The sequence below is a fragment of the Vulpes vulpes genome, chromosome 15 (genome assembly GCF_048418805.1).
Source record: "Vulpes vulpes isolate BD-2025 chromosome 15, VulVul3, whole genome shotgun sequence".
Classification (NCBI taxonomy): domain Eukaryota; kingdom Metazoa; phylum Chordata; class Mammalia; order Carnivora; family Canidae; genus Vulpes; species Vulpes vulpes.
Genome location: NC_132794.1, coordinates 9,224,491 through 9,237,060, shown reverse-complemented (window position 1 = coordinate 9,237,060; position 12,570 = coordinate 9,224,491). Strand labels below are relative to the sequence as shown.

The following is a 12,570-nucleotide window of genomic DNA, read 5'->3' as shown; positions in this document are numbered from 1 at the left end:
GTGCATGTCATTCGGTTATTCAGTTTTGCATGGTGGGTTGATGGCTTTTCCTTGTTAAGTCCCATCATTCACTCATGCCCAAACGTATTTCTCTAGAATATTCCTTTTGCAAAATGTGAACCTTGTTGAAACATACAATTCTATATGTGTTCACTAAAGAACAAAATGAATCTTATTGAAAATCAAGGTTATACTATACTGTGCCCAAAGAATCATTCTGTCATCGGGCTAAGGATCAGAAGAAATATACGTGTGCACAAAGGTATCATGTGCAAGGAAGCAAAAAGTATGTTTGGTTATTAAGATGGCGAGGCTGAAATATGATAACAGATCTGTCACCCTTAGTCAAACCAAACCAACAATCAGAATATTTGGTCTGCATAATTTTCCAGAAGACATTTTAACTGTGTGTACTGAGTCCTCTTAAAGCAATATGGCAAATAAATAAATAAATAAATAAATAAAAAATAAATAAGGCCTCTGCAGGCAAAGTATCCACAGTCTCTTGCTTCAACAGTCTTGGGACCAAACAGACCCAGGGATGCCCCTTTCACCAGTCTGCAACCACCCTCCAACTTTTTATATAGGCACAACCTTCAGAACCATCTTCTCAGTCACCCTCTGACTTCAGGATGAGCCAACATCCTCACTTGAGCTTAGCTCCTTATTATTGATCTACCATGAGCTCCCAGATTCAACAGAATTATTCCATTGAGGTGGAGGTTGCCATCAGGTTCCTGGTCAACATGCATCTGTGGGTCTCCTACACCTACTACTGTCTGGGCTTCTATTTCCACCGTGAACAATGTGGCACTGGAGGGCTGGACCACTTCTTCCATGAGCTGGCTTAGAAGAATTGCAAGGGTGTTGAAGATGCAAAACCAGTGCAGTGGCTACAGCCTCGCCCAGAATGTGCAGAAGCATCCCAGGATGAATAGAGTAAAGTCCTGTATTTCATGGAAGCCACCCTGGTTCTGGAGAAGAACCTGAGCCAGGCCCTTTTGGATCTGTGTGCCCTGGCTTTTGTCTACACACATCTCCATCTCTGTGGACTTCCTGGAGAACCATGTTCTAGAGAGGAGGTGAAACTCATTAAGAAGATGGTGGCCACCTAACTCACCTCAACAGGCTGGCTGGCCTACAAGCTGGACTGGGCAAATAGTTTTTCAAAAGGATCACCTGCAAGCATGACTAGGCATCTCTGAAGCTGTTGAGGGGCTCCTCTGGCATCCCACTGGTGCCAGAGCTTGTCCCTGCAGCCACTAGGTAGCTTAGCTACCCTGGAGACCTCTCCCAAGCCATGAACCTAATGGAAACAATAGAGCTTTTTTTGGGGGGGGGGGGCGGGGGGGCAGTATGGCCTCTGTAAATATTCAATTACAAGAGCTAAAAGGAATGATTCTGCCAAATTTTTCCCTGATGCTGCTTGCTGGCCTCCTACCACCATGATAAATTTTCTTTCCTATATTAATTGTCTTTGCTACTTCTACAGACACTTGGTTCTGATCATTCTCACTCCCATCCACAAGCCTGGCGTTCTCTAGCCACCACTGTGTCAACACGAAAGGCCTTACCCACTCTGGTTATCCCACTTAGAAACTTGAATATGTCTCCCTTACTTCACATTCAGGCAATCCCCAACCCTGCTATCTGCTCTGGAGAAGAGCCCAGACTGGCCTCTCCTCACCTGCAGTGCCCCTATCCTGGTCTAGGCCATCAACATCTCCCACGTGAACTACTGAAATACCCTACTAATTGTGTGCACTTATGCTCCCCTCCAACCTGTTCTCTACACAGTAGCAGAGTGATCTGAAAATGCAAATCTATCATGGCCTTTTTTTGACACTTTTACTTACTGTCATTTTCTCCTAGAATCATAACAGAATCCTTCCCCTACCTGCAGGGCATGTTTCTCAAGATCTGACCCCTGCCATCCTCTCCAGCCATAGCAGGAGCCACTCCTCCTCCTCTATTCACCACATTTGGTCACTCTCAGACTTGGTAAGGCCCCAACTCTGTGGCTTTTCAGGGGCTTTGCACCTCCTTGGTCCTCAGCCTGGAGTGCCTGTCCCTCCCGGGAAGCCTAAGCCCTTCCTATACCCCTCAACTGCTCCCCTTGTTACATCATCTTATTGTATGGCCATAGAATAGTGCCCACCCCCCAAGATATCCCTAATCTTATGTCACCTTACATGGTAAAAGGGGTCATGCAGCTATGATTAAGAATCTTGAGATAGGGAGATTGTCCTGGATTACCAAGTGGGCCAGACATAATCACATGAGTCCTTAAAAGCAGAGAATCTTTCTCACTGGTAGTCAGAGAGAAATATGAAGTTAGAAGCCTGGTCAGAGAGAAATGACTCTGATGGCTTTGAAGATCCAGGAAGGGGCCATGGGTCAAGGAAAGCTGGCAGCTCTAGCTGGAAAAGGCAAGGCAATGGGATTCCCCCTAGAAACTCTGATGGAATGTAGTCCTGCCCACAACTTGGCTTTAGCCTGGTGAGACCCATGTTAGATTTCTGACCCAAAGAACTTTAAGATAATAAATGTGTGTTGCTTCGAGACACTAAGTTTGTGGTAATTTGTTATAGCAGCCATAGGAAACTAACACATGTGATATTTGTGGTATGTGTCATCCCTCTAATATCAGTAATTCTTTATACCACGTGGTGGTTAAAAAGCACCGGCTCTGGAGTCAAACAGTCTGGGTCAGTCTCCCGCTTTCCCGCTCACTAGCCAGATGGCTTTGGGGAGTTAAGATAACAAATATGCTAAGCTTCCATCCCCTTATCCACAAGAAAGTGATAATAATGCTTATCTCCAACGGTGGTAATGAAAATTCAATAACATAATATGAAGAAGAATTTAGCATAATGACTGGCACGGAGTAAGCATTCTATAAGAGTAATCCACCGTATTGTGATGGTTAGTTGTGTAACTATTTCTTTTCCTCTACAAGATTATAAACTCTGTGATGATAGGCATCATGACTTTATTGCTCATTGCGGTATTTCCAGGACCAAGCACTGAGGTGGATAGAATATGTAGTCAATGTAGAAATGGATGGACGGATGGATGGATGGGCTTATATGTAAGCTACTTTAGGTACCAACCATTACATAAAACCCAATTTACCTGGTTAGCTCCACAATATGTGCTGAGCCATTGCTGTGCATGCTAGGCATTGTGCCCAGTGCTGCTGAAAAGGAAAAACAGAGTGTCCTTTATTGTCTATGAGCTTATAGAAGCTCAAGATTCTCAATGGGAACATACAGGGCAACAGCCCTAGACAGCGTGGACTGAGCATCATGAAGGTGACAAGCCAGGAGACTCTTCGAGGCATAAAAGAGGAAATGGTCTCATTTATGTTGGGTGATCCGGGAAGTTTTTCTGGAGGTAATGAGATGTGAGACAGTGTTTTGAGTCTGGGCAATGTTGCTATCGGATGAGAGCAAAAAGGGAAAATCATTCTGGTAATGTTATAGGATAGGGGAAGTAAGCCTGCAAGAGTCAGTCTGACAGTGCTTAGATGGCTTGGAATACTGGCTAAAGGCTCTGGGCTGCCGCTTAAAGGAGGGGAGGATGGGTGATGATTTCTGACCCAGGAAGTAACACAATGAAGCAAGTCTATACGACAATGGCAGTCTTGGCCTGGACAAATAGCTGATCCAACCCGATTGTGGGGACTCAATTCCTAGTTTTTAAAAATGGGGGTGAAGCCAGATTATAAGAAGTTGCCGATCTTCGACTTCAACACCTCTCTGGAATTTGTTGTTTTGAGGGCATGATCTGGATCCTTGCCCTTGACAGTCTTGATATCTAAGTCTGCTTTGTTCACTCTCTTGCCCTGTTAATGATCACTGTGATTTCACTGGCTCCCTGAGCTGGGCAGCTCCTCTTTTGTGGGTTCCCACTGTGAACTTATCCTCATGCTCCTCCCAGGGTGCTGGAAGTTTCCTCTTCACCTCTCAGCAGGGCAGTTTCAGGAATCAGTCATCCATGGGGCTTGTCCCAGAGTGTTGAAAGTGGAATAAAGGATAAGTCAGATCTTTAGCAGTCCTTGCCAAGAACCCCAAAACCCCAAAACCTCAGTCTGTGGGTGATAACCCTCCCCATCTGGGCATAAAAGTAGCCTCCCTTAAAAAAGCAAGTTTCGTCTCATCAGCAGCTGTCACAGACATGGGGCGGAAACCCAGCCCTATCCTGGGAATCCACTTGCAAACAGACAGGTACAGAACCTTTCTCCATCCTTGATTTGTGATGCCAAACTCTATTGTAAAACATTTGCTTGAGAAAAGTATCAAAGCGGGTTTATTTCTATTACAAATAACACCCAAATATTTCCCAAATGGTTTCTGAAATCAGTCCTGTGCACTTTTTAAAAGCTTTAAATGTTTCCAAATTCTTTTGAAATTTGTAGTGATTGATACAGGTTTTTGAGTTTAGTATTACTGCTCATGTCACATTTTCGCCTGATTTCCAGTCTTTTGTGGTATCCTTGATTAGTAAGGTACTTGATTTTATCTTTTACTGTGGGCCTTTGAATGTAGGAAAAATGTTGAAATGATTCATCAATCATAATAAAAGACTTCAAAGGGATCCCAGTTAAACTTCAGGATTCTGAAGCACAGTCAACTTCTTGTATTTCAACTTCAGGACAATGAGACTAGTGGAGAATTTTGCTTAAAATGCCTAATGAGTATGTTAGTCACATCTAAAAATCATCTGTTGTCCACATGTTCACTATATATGTATACATATATATATACGGAGATTGTGCATTACATCCGACAACCATTTATTATGTAGCAAGATATGGTTTTGGCTATTCATTTCCACTGATCCAGTCCCTGAACATCAGAGGCCACTGTTAAAGAAAATTCCTTGGGGTGGGAGCCCTGTCCCACCAAAGCCAGAGAGACTGCATCACACCTGATTCATGCTTCATCTGTACAAGCTCCAGTTTGAAACATAAAGTTTAAACCCAGCAAATGATTACTTTTAAATCACAATTCAGAAACGTTTTTTTCTGTTGTGCTTATATGAATCCTACCTTATAGTTTTCAAATTAAGGGTTTGGACAAAGTATTTAAAAAGACAAGATATCCGGTATGTGTTTCGTATTAATAAAGATTTTAGAAATAATAGTGCAGATGTAAAAAGGAACACCATCAAAAATAACGCTTTTTAGATCTTAAAAGTTCTCATCACAGGGAAAAACTTCTCTATGTATGGGGAGATGTTGACTTATCGCAGTGATCATTTTTATTTTTATTTTTATTTTTATTTTTTTTTAAGTGGAAAGGGGTATTTGGAGGTATTTATTATGGATTTAATAGCTACCTGGGTAAATAAACCCATTCACCTCTAATTATGGGACATTTATCTTACTGGGATACATTCTCCTCTACCTACTTTTCTTCCATTAGTCTCAACATTTTCTCTGTTTTCTTTTAGTGCTCTCCATCTCTCCTGTCTTGTGAAAGGAAGGAGACCGTAGAGGCCACAAGATTCTTTTTTTTTTTTTTTTTTTAAGATTTTATTTATTTATTCATGATAGTCACACGGAGAGAGTTAGAGGCAGAGACACAGGCAGAGAGAGAAGCAGGCTCCATGCACCGGGAGCCCGACGTGGGATTCGATCCCGGGTCTCCAGGATCGGGCCCTGGGCCAAAGGCAGGCGCCAAACCGCTGCACCACCCAGGGATCCCCCGCAGTGATCATTTTTAAATATGTACAAACACCGAAGTATTTTGTTGTACACTTGAAACTAATGTAATGTCATATGTCAATTATACTTCAAGGAAAAATAGGAACTTTCCTTTTGAAATATACGTTTAAAGTTCATGGTCTTTATATACAGGCTTCCAGTCGTTTATACATAGGCAGGCTTTCGGTTATGGAATGAATAAGTCAGGGGAATAAAAGGCACAGCAAAGAATATAGCCAATGATCCTGCAGTACTGTTGCATGGTGACAGCTGGTAGCTACACTTCTGGTGAGCAGAGCATAATGTACAACCTTTGAACCACTCTGCTATGCACCTGAAGCTAATGTAGAATTGTATGTCAACTATACTCAAATAAAAAATATCGTAAATATAATATAGTACATGGCTCCTATTTCTTGTCATGGATTTAATGAGTAGTTGCTAAATCGAGGTACTGAGGAACACAGCAATGAAACACATCCCTTCTCTGGGGTGCTGTCCACAAGCTCAAAAGAAACAGACACTTAAGTGCCTGTAATTCTGGGCTGACTGGCAAATTGCAAACCAGGGTCGTAAGTGACATCAAGCCTGTAAGGAAGGGCAGCGTGGGTGGGCTGGTTAAGCATCTGCCCTCAGCTCAGGTCATGATCCCAGGGTCCTGGGATCGAGTCCCACATCCGGCTCCCTGCTCAGTGGGGAGACTACTTCTCCCTCTCCTCCCTGTTCCTGCTCTCTCTCGCTATCTCTGTCACTAACTCTGTTTCTCTCAAATAAATAAAAATAAATTTTAAAAAAAAACTGCAAGGAAAAAGTGATCTGTTCCCAGTGGTGGAATCAGGAGAGTCTTTACATGGTGGTTCCATTTACGTTAGGTCTTAAAAGGTAAGCAGGACTTCAACACCCAGAGAAGCCCCCAGTCAAGAATAGCACGGCCATAGGCCAAGAACATGAGAAGGATGGCTCAGCTCTAAGGCAGCTAGTACTGGGGGGGCTTGGAGGGCAGGCCAGGTGAGGGGCACTGGGAATGCAAGATGGGGGTGGGGTGGGGGGACATGACAACACCTGTCCTCAACATGGTAAATTAGAACCAGGTTGTAAAGGGCTCCAAATGTGTGCTAGGGACTTAGGACATTTCTCTGCAGAAAATGGGTTCAGAGAAGGTTTTGAACAAAGAAGGACTTGAGACAGATGAATCCCATGGTGAGCTGAAGGTTGGAAGGAGAAGAAAAGATTCACTGGGAGATGAGTGTACGGCTTATGCCAAAATCAGGTGAAAATCGATGGTGGAGACGGGAAGAAAAGCAGGTGCATTTCAGCAGTAATTCAACATGGGTAACTGATAGCATCTGAGGGGCTAAAGATGACTCCAGACCTTCCAACTGGGAAAGGTGGACAGACAGGGAGGGAATTAAGAAAGAGAATGCAAGAGAAAATGCAGATGTGAAAACAATGAAGTAACCGATGCTTCCTCTTTTAATAAGTGACCCCCCAATTTGAGTCTTAAAGTCTTCAGGTTTGCTGGTTAAAAAGGAAAAGCTAGGGACGCCTGGGTGGCTCAGTGGTTGAGCATCTGCCTTTGGCTCAGCGTGTGATCCCGGCGTCCCCGGATCGAGTCCCACATCGGGCTCCTTGGGGGAGAGACTGCTTCTCCCTCTGCCTATGTCTCTGCCTCTCTGTATCTCTCATAAATAAATAAAATCTTTAAAGAAAAAGCCAAAACAAAGGAACACACTCTAGAAAAGGAAAAAAAACATAAGCAAAGCCACAGAGATGAGAGTCTGAGGCTGTCAGAATAGGCAGAACAAGAATATGGTGGCATAAAATGAGGCCCAAGTGGCAGGATGGCAGAGGGGCAAATGTGAGAAATATTTAGGAGGCAAAAATCAATAGCATCTGATGATGTAGGGGATAAGGGAGATGGGGAGGATCAAGAAAGTATCTCAGGTTTCAAGCTTAAGTGACCCCGGGGAATTTGCTCCCACATTGGAAATGGAGAAGAGATGTGAAGAAGGATACAAGCCAGGGAGAGATGATTGATGCCATTTTGCCAGCGCTGAGTTCAAGGTGTCAGGAAGACAGTTTCTACCCAGAGAGGGGTGCAGAGCTGAGCCCAGGGAACCAAGGAGCGGAGATGATGATGAAGATTCGAGGAGCATTACATTGCCGGCAGCAAAGAAAATCCTGCCTGTCGGTGGCATTGCCCTGAAAAAGCAAAGAGAAAGAGAGCCTGCAAATCTCTCTCTGCCGACAAAGGAACCCAAGACTGAGCATTCACGTAGGTCAGAAGAAAAGAAATAATCTGAAAGTAGTGTCGTCAAGAGGTCTCGATACCATAAGACCACTTGGCGGTAATGAGTGCAGCAAAGGATAAGCTCCTGATTCATTCCTAAGCAGGCCACGTGCTATTCCACCCACCATGGAATCATCTGGTTGTGCAACAATTCGGCTCTTCATCAATTCCTGCTGATAAATGGAAATACCTTTTATGCCACCAGGATCTCTGAAGGATGCTTCCTGCTCCTTGTACCTATGCTCCAATCAATGCTTCGCACTTTGAACCTTCTCATGCTAGGGCAATCAGAGAGGCAAAACCATTTACAGAACAGACTAGAAAATATCCACCTGGGGTGCCTGGGTGGCTCAGCTGGGGAAGCGGCTGCCTTCCGCTCAGGCCATGATCCCGGGATCCTGGGATCGAGCACTACCTGGGGCTCCCTGCTTCTCCGTCTCCCTCTGCCCCTCCCCGCGATCACGCTCTCTCGCTCTCTCTGGCTCTCTCTCTAATAAATAAGTAAACACCTATTTAAAAAAAAAAAGAAAGAAAAGAAAGAAAAAGAACAAGACAATGTCCATCTAATGCTCTACCTAAAGGCAAGAGATTTCTGTATCTTAGGCCCCTATTGATGAAAGGCTCAGAGTTCAGGTGTTCTTTATGGACAAAAACTTCTTACTTAATCGGAGCTGGTGAAAGAGCACGTCTGCCCAGATTCATCCACTGAACTTTTCTGGTCTCAGCCCGAGCAGCCCCGGGGAGCTCTCTTTTGGAGACTTGCATAAATGTGGAAAGTGGATGACATCACCCGAACCGGGCACTCGGACGAGCTGACACCACACTTAACACAAGCCCAAGAAAGGCAGGAACCCAATCAGCTCAAATAGGCACGGGGCGGCCGAACTTGATCTGCCAGGAATTCTCGCTCCTAGAGCAAGATTAAATAATCACTGTCTAGAACCTCTGGGTCTTCCATTATTAAATGGAGCAACTTCTGTAACCGAAGTCGAATAACCTCACAGGCCTGACCACCCTTTGCGATAGAAACAGCCGCAGCGCAAACGGGTAATGATCCGGGCTCGCAGCAGAGGGAGCCAGGGAAGGGAAGCAGGGTCTTTAACCCTTAGTTACAGGCCCGAGTGGCTCATCCAGGCGGCCCTCCCCGAGCCCTCTCTCCCGGCCCTCTCTGCCCGCCTGCCACCCCCCTGGGGAGGTTGTGTCCTTCTTTCATTCCTTGTGTCAGATTTCGGGCTGACACGTGGTAATTGATTCCGTTGCTGGTTAGACCGGTGTTAAGTGGGAGGGATCAAGTTTCAGTGAAAACAAATAGCACTTCATGGGTCTGACCTTTCCTCTTCGGAGCTTTTGTTGTGGTCGGCCCTGGGATGTGCAGCCCTGGGATGTGCAGCTCCAACGTGCGGGTGAGCCCCGGTGCGCCTCTGCCTGCAGTCCCCGGGTTCACCTTCACCCGCTCCCCGTGCGCCAGTGGCAGCTGGGCTGTCTCAGTGTCACTTCTGGCTTGATGACAGCCCAGCAGCAGGTGGGAGCTCAGATTCACACCAGAGAACCGGTGTCCAAGAGACCAAGGCGGCTGAGCGGGGCCTGAGGCTTCTAGGGTCACACACCTTCCTGGAGATGACTGCCACTCCCGGGGATAAGAAGAGTAACCCCTCTAATGACAGCACCGCCTGTCCACGTGCTGCTTCCAGCTTGGGGCACAATCCCGGCTTCATGCTCCATCCACCAGAAGGAGGTGTCAGCACGGAGCCTTGACCAGCCTGAAGTTCAAAGTGACCCCAGAAGAATGAAGACTTTTTGGCTTATTGTATTGAATGCCTTCTGCATTTTCCAGAACTTCTTCAGGACCGACGGGTGCATTTCCCCAGGGCTGGGGGGCGGGGGGCAGTCTGTCCTCCGCAGATGCTGCCTTTGGCTGAAGGGAACCACTTTGCACAAGATCATACCCTTTCCTGCGACAGCTGGAATCCAAGGACCCACTGACAGGTCAGGAGCATGACAGCCTGACCCTCCTGTTTTGACTCAGCATGACTCCAAGGACCACGCCAGTGTCCCAGGGGGGTAACAGCAGCATTGTGTAGCCTCTCATCTCCCCCTTCCTGCTTCCTTCCTTCCTCCTGGATCGTAAGAGTGCCCCCTAACAAAGATCCCACATGCTAATGCCCCCCTCAGAGTCTGCCTCCCTGGAACCCAGCCTCACACCAGAAGTGCTTCAGGAGAGTGGAGGCTCGCGGATAGGATTCTGGAGCTTGATTACCCACTGCGTGGCCAGCAATGAGGACCCCACCACGTAGTCCCTGGCTCACAGAGGGAGTGTAGTTGCTGAAACTTCCACCACAGTGAACTAGGGTGGCCTATGGGGCAGGAAACACTCAAGCATCAGTTGCTTGAGAAATCCCTATGGGATGGAGTCTTTCTCAAGACATGAGATCCCCCATTGCTGGGGGCTGCAGATGTTTGGGAGAGTGACCATGAAGGTCTAAGGACATCAACCATCAGCTGAATACTAAGCATGGCAGCCAGAAGTCTTCCTTGCCAGTCTGTGAGGGGACTCGGCCACTCCTATTCAAATTGCAGAGAAAGCTAAGGATCAGGCCCGGGACTCACTCAGAAAGCCAGCAGAGCTACACAGAACTTTATCCCCCAACCTGGCAACTCTGCTAGGGCAAAACTCCGAGCTCCTGTATAAAAGAACGGCGTCCTGACATACAGAGTAGGGCTGTCCAGAGCGATGCCCTCCAGTCTTGAATCCTAGAGCCCCTTGAATTCTCTGAACCTCCAGAAGAGGCCACTCCTCCCAGTCAGGGCTAGAGCCTTCCTATTGCTTGAGGACATTGTGCAGAGACCTTTACCCTGGGAGATGCACACACACACACACACACACACACACAGAATCTCTACCCCCTCACCTCAGGCACTAGCATTAGGTCACAACGTGATGGGCCAGGGAAATAAATGCTGGGCTTTCCAAGGGAGGAAAGGGATGGCCCCTGAAGGACCTGTGGGCCCCAGGCAGCATGTCCTGGCTGGAGCCGGGAGAGGATGGAGACGCTGGCCCTCGGGGCTCTGGATCAGGGGCAGGACACAAAGTCGAAGAAGGGACAGTGTATCAACAGGGGAACACTGTCCTGTGCTATGGATGCAACACCTGGATCAGTTTGCTCAGGCTGCTGGAACAAAGCACCACAGACCCGGAGGCTTAACCTACAGATATGCATTTCCTCACGGTCCTGGAATCTAGAAGACTGGTATCAGAGTGTCAGCAGGGTTAGTTTCCTCTGAGGGCCTCCTTCCTTGGCTTGTAGGTGGCTGCCTTCCCCCCGTGTCCTCACGAGGTCTTCCGTCTGTGTGTGTCTGCGTCCTAATCTCCTCTTCTTCTAAAGACACCAGTCAGATTAGATTACGGCTCACCCTAATGACCTCATTTTAATTTAATTATTCCTTTGAAGAGCCTGTATGCAAATACAATCACATTCAGAGGTACAGGAGGTTAGTACTTCAACATATGGATTTATGGTGGTGGCGGGGTGGGGGGGTTACACAATTCATACAACACCCCGAATAAACTCCAAGAGGTAGAGCTAGCTTGCTGCTGGAGTGGCTCTGGGAAGCTTGGAGCAAATGATGGCCATTCTAAAGAAGAACAAAGTGCCAGAACTGCATGATGGACAGTGAAGGAAGGATAGACAGGCTCAGGGGAGTGGGCAGCATGACCGAACATTCCGTGTGAGGCCAGAAAACCCAGCAGATGCTCTTCCATGGGAAGACGCTGAGGGCATGCCACCTACTGAAGCAATGACGAGTGAGCTGGTCAGCTGAAGCATCGCTGGAAACCTCAGTGGGTGCCCTTCTCTGCAGGGCAGGGCGGCAGGAGACGGCAATACAGAATTCTGCAGCCCACTGGTTTAACAATGGGGATGACAAGACCCAAAATACGAGGGATCCCTGGGTGGCTCAGAGGTTGAGCATCTGCCTTTGGCCCAGGGCGTGATCCTGGAGACCTGGGATGGAGCCCCACATTTGGCTCCTTGCATGGAGCCTGCTCCTCCCTCTGCCTATGTCTCTATCTCTCTCTGTGTGTCTCTCATGAATAAATGAAATATTTAAAAAAAAGACCCAAAATATGAGAGGCCAGCAGCTATACTCAGCTACTGGAAGCTGGACTGACAATTGTCCTAATGAGTAGCAAAGTCAAAGTCATGTTCTGAGGGCGATGTCGGCAGAGGTAAGAGATGAGTGTTCCAGAACAGCGCCCCCAGAGGCCAGGTAAAGCAACTAACCAAAGTATTGCTCCATCCATCTCTCCCCTCACTCCCCACCAAGTCCCTCTCCCCACTTCCCCCCTCCTCCCCAGAGGACTCCGTGCTGGAGGATCAGGACTCTGGGTGAGTGAACCCATTCTCTAGCCATTACTCTAGGCTGTACATGAATCACAGGGATGGGAATACTTGGCAGTGGCAACTGCCCACGCAGATAAGAGCTACCATAGTGAGGCAATTCAAGGGGAAGACTCTAAAACTGCCCCCTACCCTAGCCAAGATAGCAAATTAAAAACATCATATCTTGGGGT

General features: G+C 47.0%; 1 pseudogene; it reads left to right on the top strand.

Annotated features, from left to right (window-relative positions):
• Nucleotides 1–680: 680 nt before the first annotated feature.
• LOC112910258 (ferritin light chain pseudogene) lies at nt 681–1,195 on the top strand (annotated as a pseudogene).
• The last annotated feature ends 11,375 nt before the right edge of the window (nt 1,196–12,570 follow it).